The following is a 15,536-nucleotide window of genomic DNA, read 5'->3' as shown; positions in this document are numbered from 1 at the left end:
TGCATGTGTTTTCTTAAGTTGCAGTGCTGTGAGCTCTCAGGGCCACCATAGTTTAGGGCTTTTTATTTTCCGTACTTTACTTTCATCACGGCCAAGGCACTTAAGGAACCGACTAGATTTGAACATGTTCCAGGCTCTGTGGATGAGAGGTGATTTGAAAATAAATATTAAAATAGTTTTTTTTCCCCGAAACCACATGATTAAGCTAAATAAATAAATAAAAATGGTTGAAGGATAAACTGTCGGTAATATATGATTGCATTCCTCTGATTTTATGTGTTTTTAATGTAACATCTTTGAAAAACTCCTCCGAATATGGATGTGGCGCAAGTCCTAAGGACTGACTTCAGGATGTCAAGGCAGGCTTTCAATGGGCTACGTAAAATTTTGCACCAGGAGAGGGATCATGGCTGGGGACATCATTTGGAGGTCCTAATTTTTGTTTATTGGCTGGCCCATGGGGTATCTCATCGTGTGACGGCAAGGGCTTTTATGATGTGCCCAAATCGACAATCTTGTGCAAAGGATTGCCAGGGAGATTCGTAGGTGGAAGGTCATCTTCTTCCCAAGTCCAACAACCTTGGACGGAGTTGGCCAAGGATTTGGCAAGGCATCTGTGACTCCTCTGGGAGATTTCTGGACATTTTTGTGGGTCATGCAGTCTCTGTGCAGGGCCCCGTCATTGAGAAGACATTTGGGATCATGAAGGCATGGTGGCCGGCCACTTTATTCAAGGCACTGGAGGTTAAGCCTGAATTTTGTTCAGAAGCTGCCTTGGCCTGTGCATTCCTCCACAATGTTTGCCTCATTCATGAAGACGTTTTGGAAGAGCCAGAGCTCCTGCCTGAGGAACCTGGTCCCCCTGCTCCATTTGACCTACATGAGAAGAGAAGTGGGGACCACTTAAGGGACAGGCTATATGCCCACATGTCAGCACCCAAGCATCTTCTGGCCCTGTTAAGGCATCATGATTATACTGGAAGGTGAAATTTTTCTATTTAGTTGACATTAATACCAGCTACCACAACCCTGTTTTACCCGTTCTGTTCGCAAACTGTTTGGTCTGTTTCTTCAACTATTCTAAGTTTGTCATCATAAAGCTATAAAAACTACATAAATGCCTTCTGTGATTCTTGTTTGTGATGGATCCAACGTTTTTGGCTACTCAAAAATGATATTTATACACTCATTTCTGTTTTGCACACACAAATCCCCCCCAAACTCTTTCAATATTTAGAACACTGGAGTGGCTGAGACAAAAATAAAATCACGTTTTATATCATCAATTTAAAGAAACTAAAATAAAGAAAATAAACAAACTCCTAGGGTAGATAACCAAAAAGTCCAATATTCAAACCCTAAAATAATACTACTTCATATCCAATAATTTCCCAACAATTTCAATAAGCTTGTCCAGCTGCTCCTGCTTTTTATTTTCCCTCTCTTTCATCCAGCTCCCTCTGCCTCTTCTCCTGCCTCTCTGTGTATACTTAAGATACTCCAGAACCTCATTCTTTCTTTTCCTGGATTTGGGTCCTTTGGAACCCTCAGACATATGCTACATCTGATGAGGAGTCAACCACTGTGGCAATGATATTCAGAGGCGTGATGGAGTCCCTCTGCCCCAGAGACTTGTGGATTGCCTCAAAGAAAGGACAGTTTGCGGGTGTCACCTACCTGCCCTCAGTCCCTGATCCGGTCCGTAGTAATATCACATCCTGTGTAAAAGGTAATAAAGAAATACACGGTTAAATTAACACATTACATATTTAGATTTTTTTTTATGGGACTGGACTCAGTTAATTCATGAAGATTCCAATAAACCCATCGAGAAATAGCCCACATGTGATCCAGTGACCCATGCATCAGATAACAGAAATAAATAGGTTCAACCTTTACTTTTTATTTAAGTTTTCCAATTTGGCTTTGCTTCATGATTTTGTTCTCCAATCCCATCTCTTTCAGGAACACACAGTTGAGAAATTTGGTGTGTGTTAGCTCCAGCTTTTGTGTTAACAACCATCCAATGCCTGATCAAATAATGATGAACACTACAAATACTTACTCAAAATCATGAACGGACGCATTTCTATGCCCAGTAAAGAGAGGCTTGTACTCCACCCGTAGGATCAGATCGGATTAAAGCATATTCAGAATTTATCATCATCATCACCCTGCCATCACAAGACAGCATAGTGAGCTTTGTTTTTATAGTTACATGAAAACTTATTTTTCCTTGAAATGTCCATGTTAGTTGCCCCTTCCATGCTTGTTACTTATTTTTTCCAGCATGCCGGGTGTTTACTTTTTTGGACATTTCCCAGCTTCCCGTGTTTCACGTCACAACTCTATGAACTGCGGATAATCCCCTCGGCCAAAGTCGACATCAATGCTGATTTACGGAAAGTGGGCTCAAAAGGTCAGGAAACGAGCCCTCGTGCACTTCACGATTTGACAGTGGGACAGCCCTAATCCCTCACAGACTTAACGGGAACGCTCCTCAAAGTGTGTGAGTCCGTGAGTGTGGACATTGAGATTGGGCCAATCGCTTACCAGGTGACCAGGTGAATTAAGTCTGTGACAAGACACAGGGGAAAAGGATGTAAAGAGACACATGGAAAGTACCTACAAAACAAAATATTGCACACAACATGAGGGATAATAAAAGGTGACTTTACTTAAACAGAGACAAGGAAGATAAATCAAAGCATAAACAAACAATTAAGTCCACAAGGGGGAATCATGACAATCTCAAATGATTGCAGAAATTGAAGTGAAAAATGTGCACATTCCTTACTGATCCATCACAGAATTTAATAAAATGCTGCCTTTTTTGTCCAAAGTCACACTTTGCCATGTGCAGTGTATAAAACCGGAATCATAAATACTGCAAGTGCCAAAAACGTCACTGAGACTTGCGAAAGAAAAATGTCATCACAATAATTGCAAAACTCTTCATGAACAGAAATCAGCAGACTTGGCAAAATTCTTGCCTTTTGAACACAAAATTCTGAACATATACACATAGTAGAAAAGACTAAATTACAGGTTTAAAACACAGACCAGACGATGTCTCCTACTGTTGAAGCCCATCCACCTCAAGTTTGGACGTGATGTTCATTCTGAGATGCTTCTCTCCTCAGCACAGTTGTATAGAGTGGTTACCTGTATAGCTCCAACATGGTGTTTCTCTGATGTTTGGCACCATTCTGAGTAAAAACTCGAGAGAATGTTGTGTGTGAAAATCCCAAAATTCAAACCGGCCTGTCTGACAGCAATCATGTCACTGAGATTCTAAAAGCTATTTGGGAGATGGTGTTGGAAGATACTATTCCCGGTGATGTCTGGGAGGAGATTTGGCGGAGGGTGCACAGATATACTTTTTGTGCCAAACACAGTTGTATTCAGTGCAGGATTCTGTACAGGGCCCACTACACCAAAGCTTGGCTGGCAAAAGTATTTGAAACGGTGTCGCATTCCTATGATCGATGTCAACAAACTCCGGCAAACTACTGTACATGCATATGTTTTGGCACTGTTCCTCTGTAAATATATTTGTGACTGATATTTTCGACACGTTTTCTAAGGTAGCCAGGAAGAGTCTTGTTTCCTAATTCTGTCACTGCTCTGTTTGGTGTGCTGCCCTCTATGCTTAATCTTTCTTCTGCTAAGGACATGTTAGCGTTCACCACTGTTAGCTAGGATAGTCATTGTTAAAAAAGGAAATCGTCAGCTCCGCCTACCCATGCGTGCAGAAATATTGACAGATGTGTTTTACTGGTCGAGGATTCAGGTGTTACATAAAAATTCAACCAAATGCATATTATGCACATATAATGTGTAGTTTGGCCATCGCTGCAAACACACACACACACACACACACACCCTACTGGGGCAGCAGTTACAGTCTGTGCCTGCACATGTTTTTAGTTTTTGTGGTGATAATATTACTCTGCGTTCAGCGGCTGTTCAGCTGAGGCTCTGTAACTGAAGCTGCCTGTTTGTCGTTCTCTCAGGTCACTCTCGCCTCGAGCACTTCACCTGCTGCTTGAATGCAGGAATTTTTTTTCCAATGTGGGGAATTTAATAGCAATGACCTCTTCAAAGAAATCCAGGTGTAAGATTTTCCGTGGTGCGATTATTACCTTGGTATGAGAAGCCAAAGCCAAAATTGAAAGTACACCACTGCAGTAGAAACCATCTGTTTCTTTGTCTGTTTTTTGTGATAATGGTCTTACTCAACAATTCAATGATGTCAGGACCTTTGCTCAGACAGGAACACACAGTTTAACATGCATTCAAAGATGTTAATGTTTATTGAAAATATATTTGCTTTAAGTACAGCTGTGGCCTGGTTGACAGGACGACACTTTATAAAGCAAAGGGGGAAACTGCAGACAAAAATGTTGAACGTTAAGGTTAATGTATTACTGCGCCAAATCGCCTCGTTGGCTTTGAGACGATCAGCTGATTCTCTGCACCGGCGTGAGTTGACGCAGTTATAAATGGCCGAAGTACGCCTGAAAAAAAACGGCAAACTTAAACGGCTGTCTGCCGGGAAACTGAAGCAGTGAAATAATACGTATTTTAGCGCACATTTGAACAGATATATATTTTTTAGGTAATAATTAAAAAATGTGGCGAAAAATACGTTTTTCAGTGGTCCCCGCTGCAACACTGAGACTCAGACTTTCGCTTCATCCACTTCACTTCCGAACTCCGTTAAATGACATCGTTGATCACCATCTCCATAAGGTAACATAATAACTATGCATAAGTAACTCATACAACCCCATTTTAAAATCACTGAACTATCCCTTTAAGGAGACAGAATAGCAGTGCCATTAGCAGAATGTGTGGTACATCAGCATGAACAGTGTGTACATGACTGCAAGTGAGGTTATTAAACACCACCATCTCTTCACACAGTCAAAGACGTTATACCTTGATTGCAGTGAATTACAGACTTTAGTCAATTCACCTGAATGGCTCCCATTACAGAGGAGCCATTCATCCAATACTGTTTATTGGGTAGTAAACAAATCAGGATATTTTAGAGGAGGAAGCATTACCATGGGGTTTTGCTGCGTTTTTCCCACTGCCTCCGCATATAAACCAAACAAATGGAAATGGGGAGCCAATAAACCAGACTGTTATGTATTAAGTATTGTGATGTACATATGGAGTTAATTGATATAAGCAAGGTAGAAGGTAATGTACTAGGACAGAGAGGGGAAAAGAACTGAGACGGTGATTGATACTTAGTGTAAATCTTCCTATGTATAATAGTTTGATGCAGATAGAATAATTCCATATTTAAATCAAAGACACTTGACTTTCATGGGATGTAAATATACATACACTTGCATTACCATGCTCATGCAAGTGTTGTAGTTGAGTCACCAACTCACAAGTCCGAGCTGAGTCTCGAGTCCCTAGCGTCCAAGTCAGAGTCACCAAAGACCAGTTCGAGTCGAGTCCGAGTCGATTCACCATTACCTCAGTTCGAGTCCGAGTCGAGTCTCGCGTCTCCATTGTTTGTGTCCGAGTCCAAGTCGAGTCACAAATAAAAGAGGGTCTACAAAAATGACACAGCTTTCACCATTCAAAGGGAGTTTATTAACTGATTGTCACAGCGTGACAAATGTCTGTTAAAATTAGACGTAGTCCCAGACTTCTCCTCAATCGTCCGGCTGCATCTTCCAAATTTGTTCACAGCGTTGGGCGCGCTGAGTCTGCAGGTGGAAGAGGACAAACGTCCAGCCCTTGCAAGAAACTGTTACAGACTAATTTGACGGACCTATTTAACATCCGAGTCGAGTCATAAGTCACGAAAATAGCAACTACTATTACTCTGACTACATCCCTGACTCGTGCATACTGTGTTTCACATTGAACTTGGAAAGACTGTCGGCTGAAGCACATTTTTACAGAATCTTGACATTTACATTTAAGAGCCCCATTCAGTCCCTAATATGACATTAAATTAAACTAAACCAAACCAATTTAAAAAAGTGATCCGAAGTTCCTGAAATGTTCAGGACCTTCAGAAATAAATTAATGATTGGTGCGTCTGTTGTGCATTTTCTTTCTAACTATGTAGACTTCAGCATAAGACATAGAACACTGAGGGTGTTTTCAAACCTACAGTGTTTGTTCTGATTTAATATGACACAGGTTTTTATGTTTGGTACAGTGTTTTCGGTCTGAACAGCAGCTGTAAGTGTGGACCAAAACAACCACACTGTGACCCCTTAGAAGACGTGATTTGGGCCGGGTCACACATTCATTTTGGTTTGTTTGTGGCGTTGCGAACAAGATCCCACCTCAATCTGACCAAATAACAAAGTGTACTCTGCAAGTCTGGGATACAGATCATTTAATCATATAGCGACCAGCAGATAGCTGGAATTGAGATTCGACCTCTATTAAGTTGTTGATATTTGGGCAAATACTTGATCCCCCTACCACACACAGACATCCAAACTAGGAGCGTAGTGAATTCTGTATTGTAGTTTTTGGGGATATGTTTTGTCTCAAGTGTGAGAAAGTGTTTAGCGAACCCAGTTTCTTCCATTGTCCTGGAAGCAAAAGCTCAGGGAAGTGACTGGACACTGCACTCTTGTAAAGGAGGGGGTGGTTTAGTAGATGTGCATTTGAAAACCGAACCAATTAGTTTTTATCCTTAAAGTGTTCTCTCTTGCCGAACTGAAAACATCTTTGAAAAGCACGAATCTCACCTTTTAGCCACTTGTTGAGGTTATGAGTGAGTTATGGGCCAATTGTTACATCTTGTTGTCAAAAAAGTGCCAATTGGTGCCCACAAAGTGCCAATTGGTGTTTCCTGTTCTTTGGCCTCAGGGGGCAGTGATGAGCTACAACATTAAGATTTACCAGATGTGCTTAATTCTGTATGTTTTTTGTTTTGTTTACAAGAAATAGACAAAAATGTTGGTTTTACCAAAGGTATATAGAACAGAGACACTTCCAACAGCTTTTAAATGAGACCTCCAGATACGACAGTGGATGAGACTGCCCTAAAAAAAGTGAATAGCATTGAGAGATGTTGAGAGCATGGTTTACAGTTGTTGCTGTTGACCCCACTTGTGCAATCTGCTGTAAGTAACAGCTATGCAGTGTGTGAGTTGATTGACCTGTACTTCATTCAACAGATTAGGTCAGATAGAAATCAAATAACTGACCAAAGGCAAGAAAAAAAGCAAATGTACGAGTGTTCACATTGAGGACATATTTGCATATATTTGAAATTTCATGTTTTCTACTGCCACAGTATTAATTTCACACCTCTTCTGAATGTGCACTTGCAGACTGGAAACCACATCAAAGAGTGTGTCTGATGTCGGCCTAGAATGCCAGGAATTGAATGACCTTTGGCCATTTCAACTACAATAACAAGAGTAAATGTAATTTTCTGCTTCCAGTCATGACAGCAACCTTTCCTTAACAGCCGAGAGTGGGCCAGCACAAACCCTGATGTAAAGCTAAACCGATTCACCATGCAGAAAATATGATTGAGAAAGATATTATCCCCTGGGGCCATCAGAAATAAGCTGCGACGTGTGGGGCAAGTGTAAGAATGGACTTAAAGGGAATGTGTCTTCCTGTAGTCACCTGGAGTTTTCAGTCAGGGTGGGTTATTGACTGCAGGCCAGGTTCACCTCGGCATCTTTGCACCCTTCGAAGGGCTACTATTGGTCCTCAGCTGACTGTCAGCTCGGGGACAAAGCTGATTTATCGCACATATGGGCAGGGGGCACATTTCCTCAGCTGTGAGAAATAGCTAACAAACCAGTGCTGGCAGTGAGGATGGAGCACGGCGGCAGCAGTTTTAGGGTGGTGCTGCTTTTTGTAAGCTCCTCCGAATAATGAGAATGCATGAGCGCTGCATGCGCAGTGCTCAGTCACTGTCTTTGTGCAGATCAGATACCCGAAGCTGGTGGCTCAGCATCCCACAATCAATCCATTCTGGGAATAAAAGAACTGAACACCCAGATATCGATGGTGAATCCGCTCGCATCTGGCCACGGTTATCCTCTGCATTACAAGAAAGAGAATTTGTCAGCTGTACCATCCACATTTTCTGACTAATATCTGTAATGATTTAGTATGCAACGTTTGGCAGTACCCTAACCCTCCACGGTTTCCATGTCATTTTGATGAAAGAGCTGCTTTCTGCCTTCATTCATTTTAATATTCTGCCGCGGAAAGATGTTTACAAAAACTGCAGAGTGCTATTTTGCTGAAATGTGTTTGACTCGCTTTCAAGTGTTCCATTCATTCCTCCCCCCTCTCATTATGTGGGACTCAGAAGTTGGGTGTTAGAAGCACCAAAAGTTATATTCAACTGCTGATTGTGTCAAAACCCATCCCCTTCATCAATTTGCAGAGGCATCCGCATTGTTATTGTAAAGATTACAGCCAACGGAACATTATCATCCAATCATACATCAATGTTTGATAAAAGGTGAAAAAAATCACTCAACATATTCTACCTTTGTTTCATATTCTTTACATATGGTGGTATTAAATTCATCTCTTTACACAAGATGAAAAAAGCAGGATGATCTCACTGCACTACCATTAGGGTTATCTGCAGCCACCAGACAAAAACATTCAACTGGTATACATGCACACTGAAGGTCTTCTATAATGTATGCTGACGTATCACACACGTGCCGCTGAATCACTTGAAAAGAAACATTATTCGGTTTCAGAAACAGCACAGCAAAGTTCTACAGGAGCATTTGATTGTGGTTATCATGTTTCAAAGCCACTGTCTGCAGGAAATCAGAGTCCAATGATTCATCATTTTAAAGCTTCACTAATTTATAGAGCAAACGACTAGATTTCGCATTGTAGCCTCTTTACGCTCTTTGTTTTGGTGGGTTTACATTGCAAGTTCCCCGTCAGCCTTGTTTTCAGCAGAAGCATGCAGGTCTTTTGGGTAAAAAAGCTTGGGTAAATCCATTGTACACTAACTGCCAAGCAACAACAGTAGACAGACAACAGGTTGGCAAAGTGAGCTGAACTTGACAACTCAAAACATCTGGATCGTTCCTTTTAGATTACATTAAAATAAACTACTGCTAACTCTCACACATGTAAGGTGAAATGCTTGAGGAAAACGTCCAGAGAAACCTGAAATACAGGTTGCTGATGTTGTTCATTTCTTCCCAACTCCCACTGAAACGTGTGCACTTGTTCAGTTGTGCAGTGATCTTCACGTTTAAAGTGCAGCTACTGTCGATTTGCAGAATACAGCAGAGTTTGAGACGACAGATGCGGAAAACTGGAAATTTAAAGCATGGAAAGAAGAGGGCAGGATGTTATACAGACCATTGGTGAAATAACATCTGCTGCAAAAATGAACACTTAATAAAATAATGTGGTTTATATTCATTGAGCCTTGTCAACATTTTTCCTCTAGAGCCCTGAAATAAAGACACTGCTGTCGCTATATAAGTAGTTTATCAATTAAAGTTAATTCAGACCGAAACATCATATCATAACATAAACCATGAGTCCATGAAAGGTAATGGTGAGATTAATTTTTCTGAACTACTTTTGTTTTCCCTCGCAGTATTTTTGTTATCTCTGCATACTTTTTGCATGGTAATAGTGTGTTAGTTTGATCCAGTCGTACTGTTATACACAGCCAGTTTAGGGAAACACTACACTTACTACAGAAAAGAGCAATGGTGTCATATTTTAAATTATGCATTTGTTTTCTGCGGGTGTGGTTAAAGCTCTTGTTGTGGCTGCACTGTGCTGGACATGTTATCTGCGGTGAAGAAAGCATCGTTACACACAGTGGGTGTTCAGAAATACAGTAGCTTTCCTATTTTACTACACTTCACTATATTGTAAGCTTCTGAACACATCACTCTACCCCACCATACTTAAATACCAATGCTAATTTATTAGCAGTTATGTGTAATTGCTTTTAATTTGTAGTTTTTCTTTCATGCATATCCTTTGTCAGCCTTATTTATTACATTTTTTTTAAAATTTTAGTATAATTTACTATCTTAGATTACATTGTTACAACATATTTCACATTATCAAATCTTAAGATGATTTATTATGATTTTTTTCCACTGTGCATTATAGTACCAGATTTTTCATCCGATGTGAAAATCTCAATCGTGACATAACTGTGACATCTTACATAAGGTAATTACTTTGTGTTCATATCTATTATTATTTTCATTCCATACTGTGCACAGCAATACTGCTATCCTTTTGTGTGCCCCTCCCCATGAAGCTTTACATCAACAAGCATGTTACATCACCCAGTAAAAGTAGAGTAAGACGGTATGTGCAGGATTTTTTTGGGAGGGGGTTGATTGGAAAAAAATCCTGCACATACCGTCTTACTTTACTTTTGTCTGTACCACACTTTTCTTGAGTTATATTTCTCTTTCTAAAAAGGATAGATGCTAGCTTCAATACCACACTCGACCCCTGCATGTATATATTTTTATTTCTACCATTCATTAATGTGTCACAGCCATAATTATAGCAACCAAAGCACAACGTTTAACTACAGGCGCATCTGCATCATCGTGTCGTAATCGCAGGTATGGCCCGTCTCAATCATCCTCAGCCGCAGCCGCTGAACGAGCGAGGTCCTCGCTGCAGTTACAACCAGTGAGATTCAGCTAAATAATGAATAGTTCTATATCATAAAACTGTTCAGCCTCTCTCTAAGGATGGAGGGAATGCAACACTTAGTAAGGGCTTACAAAAAAGAATTTTGGCTTTTCAGGGGCTAGGGGTATAGCATCAGGATTTGTGCACTTTATTTATTCATTTATTTTTAACTTAATTCAAACCTTATGTCCACTCACATCTTTCTAAATGATTGTGCAATCGCCTCTTAAATTCGCTTGATGTTCAAACCTCACACACATTTACAGACATTATATTTGGCCATATACACACACCTGTTTTAGTGTATATAATACATTCATATGAAAAAAAATACATATATATATATATATCTATATACATATAGATATATATATATATATATATATATATATATATATATATATATATATACTGTGTATATGTATAAAACACTGTTTGTTGTTCACAGTGTTGACAGCAGCTTTTTCTTCTTTGTTTGTCCAAGGAACAGAGTGTGCCACAGTGCCTGTCTTTATCGTGTGGACAAACCCACCGCAGATGTCTGATGGGAGATAGCATGTCAGTGTCAACGCTGCTGGCTTCATCTCAGTGCCCACCTATCAGAGGCAGACGATGGGGGAGTGCTGATATCATACTGGACATGAACAAATAAAACACACTGTTTGGTGGCCACTGATGGATCTCATTGCCGAATGCTCGCCTGAGTGCTGGCGGTGGATTCAGCTGACAACACAGAGCTTTGTAAGGCAGACAAAGGAGCAGACAATGAATGAATTGTCTGCTCCCAGCCTGTCATTATCCATTGTATATCTAAAGATGAGTAATAGTTGTGGAAAAATCAATATTCCAACCTCACATGCAGTACTACATACTCAATGGATACGTGTTTTGTAAATGTAAAAATAAACAAATCCTGCTTTCTTCTTCTTCTTCATATCACTGTACACAGCAAATTTGCAAACAGCTTTTCAAGTTTGTAGGAGCCATTTGTTTATGTTATAATATTTTGTTTAGATCTTGAAGTATTATTTTGGATGATTGGTGGCGGTCATTAGATGCACAGGAAGGTGTGTATTTATTTATATATACATATATATACATAGGCGGATGGGTTACAGAAAATGGGAGGCATAGAGGGAGCGCACACCATTCTCACCAGACAGGGAGCAGATCAACGTGCCACAGGCGCAGTATTGAAAAACCTCTGGTATGTTCACTCTCTGCACAAACATTCTCAATAAATAACAATATATAAATTGCAAAAATCAGTTGTACTGGCTCAGCGTCAGATCGGTTCTAACGAATAAAAAAAAGGAAAATAGACATTGATGGACGTTGGAATAATTGCCATTATAAAGTTCTATTTCAATGCCCCTCCTCTCAGGTCATCCTCCTCTGAAATGTGACTCCCAGTCATTCACAGTGGAACATAAAGTGCAGCGGTGATGCTTTATTGACTGCTTCATTCTATTAAACCTGTTAAATCTGTCATACATGATAACAAGGAGATGGAAGAGCAGTGATGGACTGTAACTATCCACTATATGTTTCTTCAGCTCTGAACATGTTGAACATCTTCTCCAGCAATAAAATGGATGATATGATATGTATATATCTGTAATGTTTGTGAACTGTGAAAGCTCTTACATCTTTGTCATTACAACTCTCCAGATATGTATAGAGAGGATGTCAGTGTGGCTCTGTTAGTTAGTTAGTTAGTTGGGCCTTTGTATTCCTTTCGGAACATAGGCCATTGATGAATCGCTTCCACCCTTGCCTGTCTTGGGCCATCCTCTCCAGCTGTTGCCACGTCAGCCCTTCCTTCTTGAACTCTTGCTCTGTGCTTCTTCTCCAGGTGTTCTTAGAGCGACCTCTCTCCCCCGTTTGCCCCGTGGGTTCCATGTCAGTGCCTGTTTGGTTATTGCTGTGTTGTTTCTTCTCAGTGTGTGACCTATGCAGATCCGCTTTCTCCTTTTAATCTGTATTTCTATTGGTTGGTGCGTTCCCACAGGGTGATGTTGTTGATTGTGTTTGGCCAGAAGATCCCCAGGATGCGTCTTAGGCAGTGAATGTCTGAAGTTTGTTTATGATGGTAGTGGTGTTCTTCCATGGTTCGGATCCGTACAGGAGTACGGATTTGACGTTGGAGTTGTAGATTTTGATGTTTTTTGTTTTTTGTTTTCCAGATCTTGGTTAGGATGTTGAGTGCTGCTTTAGCTTTACCAATTCTTGCCTTTACGTCCTACTCTGACCCTCCCTTCACAGCTATTACATTTCCCAGGTAGGTAAATGTGTTGACCTCTTCGAGAGCGCGGCCCTCGAGTGTTATTGAATTCATGCTTTTGTCGTTAGTCCGCATGGTTTTGGTTTTTGGCCCATTTACTTTGAGTCCAAGCTCAGCTGCAGTTGTTTCCAGCCGAGTTGTCTTGTCCTGCATCTGTTGGTGTGTATGTGAGAGCAGTGCGATGTCATCTGCGAAGTCACGATCATGTAGGTGTTCTGTCAGACTCCACTGGATGCCATTCTTTTTATTGCTCATTGTTTGTTTCATGATCCAGTCGATACATAGGAGGAAGAGGAACAGAGAGAGGAGGCAGCCCTGTCTCACACCAGTGAGCACTTTGATCTTTTCATGTGCAGATCACTGGTGGAGCACTTGGCATTGCATACCCTGGTATGTGTTCTTCATGATGTTTATATATTTCAGAGGGATACCTTGGTGAGCCATGAGCTTCCACAGCAACACGTGGACTATGCTGTCAAATGCCTCAAATGTGGCTCTGTTACAGCACAGTTAATGATGTCTGCATGCAACCTGAATCACATGTTAAGTCATGTGTGATTCCTACACAGCGGTGGGAGCAAATGAATCGTGGGGTGACAAAATCTGTGGCAATCTGACGGCAGGTGTCGGCTTCCAATAGAAACGCAGAGTCTACCAGCATTGGATCCTTTCTCAGCATCGGGGGTTTAGTGTCTTGTGAGAAGTCTGATGCTAAAAGCAGATCAAAAATTAACAAGAAAATATTTCTCCTACCTCCTCGGTGGCCTCAGCAGTGAGCGATAGCTCGCCCGTGGATAAAAATGTTAACCATACGTGCTTGTAGCCCAATGCAAGGGGTCGTTTTTGGACAGTGAAGATAACAGAGTTTATGTGTTCATATCACTGTATACAGAGTTCATAAAGTGTACTGCGATATAGAGGCAGAAACGAGAGACCTAAATAAATGAGTGGAGAAATGAAACTTGCAGATAAGCGTTGATACCCGACACAAGGGCTCACTGAATGGTTTACCGAGGATGAAAGCAATGCATCATCAGATCTCCACCCAACTAAACATGTTATGAAGCGCTCTGTAACGCCATCATCAAATGAGAGATCATCTTGTTTGGAAATTATGGCAAATGATCACTGTTCTGGAGGCGATGGAGCAACACTTTTCGATGACACTATTTTCTTTTTCTCTCAGGGTGCAAACTTTCTATTATTCTGTAGCTACGCAGGGAATACTTAACAAGATAAGTTCTTCTTTTTGTCTAATTGAGTTGATAATAATTCAAATGATGTAGTAATTTCCTTTCAGTGTATTCCTTCAAATAAAGCCGACATAGCGTCCTATCTCCAGTGACTTAGTAAAGTGCAGTTTTTGGGATATGGATATTTCAGTCATAAATTACTAGTAGGTTAAAATCTGAAATGGCCAAATTGGGACTAAAATATGACACAATCAGGAGTCCATGTGTTACAGTGCTCCTTCAACAGTTTCTCAGGTGAGCATTAGTACCTGATCAGAGAAGTATAATGAAATCCAGATAACAGCAGCACTGTTATCTCGCTCACTCTATGTGTGTGTGTGTGTGTGTGTGTGTGTGTGTGTGCGTGTTAATATAGGACAAGCGTCCATAACATGAATTAATACATTTTATGACAACATATTTAAAGGTTAGGTTTAGGTTAGGGTAGGTTCAAGGTTAAAATTAACTTTAAGGTTAGGGACTTTGGAAATCATTTTTTTAATTTCCTGGTCAGCTATAGTTGCACGGGGAAGAGCAGACCCTTGTTCTCACCCCCACCACCTGTCCACAAGGTAAGCACAACACTGAAAAATATATGCAACAGAAAAAAGACATCAGTCAGGCCCATGGACTCAGAGGCCGAACCATACGAGTAGTCTGGTTCAGAGCAGGTGCCCGGTCTGACTTGTCAAGTCAAGCAAGGTAAGTGTTAGTAAATAGTGGAGGGTTGGGGTAAAAGGAAGAAGAGGATGGTTTAAATTAAGATTTTGAATTAAGATTAGGATTGAGGTTTGGCAAATTATAGTTAGGATTAAGGTTAGAGTAAGTCTAAAGGAAATGAATGGAAGTCAATGTAATATAACAACTGTGTGTGTGTTCGTGTCTAAAGTTATTTTCCCTGTGCAGCTCCTAGATCCATGTAGATCAGTTGTTTGCATGTTACAAGCCATGTCCAACAAAATGAAAATTCAGTTTCTTACATACACTTTAGGAAAAGTTGGACATTTAATGGAAAAAAAAACCCTGATACGAGTATCACACAGTGAAGTGGGACTTCAAGTTTACATATTTTCTCCAAACAAGTGAGTGTAATAATATTGGGTTAGGGTTAGGGTTAGACTAATATTTCCAATTAGTCTTATTTGGGTGTTTTCTTTTGTACCACAATTTGATTTCTGGTCGTTTCTGTAGCTCTTTCGCTCTGAACGGCACAAGTTAAACGGTTACTGGCGATGATTGAAATATTCCGAAGACAAATGTGTGATGAATTAATAATTCTTTGGCTGCAGCTGTTTGTATTGGTCGCGCATGTGGACGACTCTTGTGGTGACAATGGGGAACTTTGG

Source organism: Scophthalmus maximus, chromosome 6 (genome assembly GCF_022379125.1).
Source record: "Scophthalmus maximus strain ysfricsl-2021 chromosome 6, ASM2237912v1, whole genome shotgun sequence".
Classification (NCBI taxonomy): Eukaryota; Metazoa; Chordata; class Actinopteri; order Pleuronectiformes; family Scophthalmidae; genus Scophthalmus; species Scophthalmus maximus.
Note: the sequence above shows the minus strand (reverse complement) of the source record.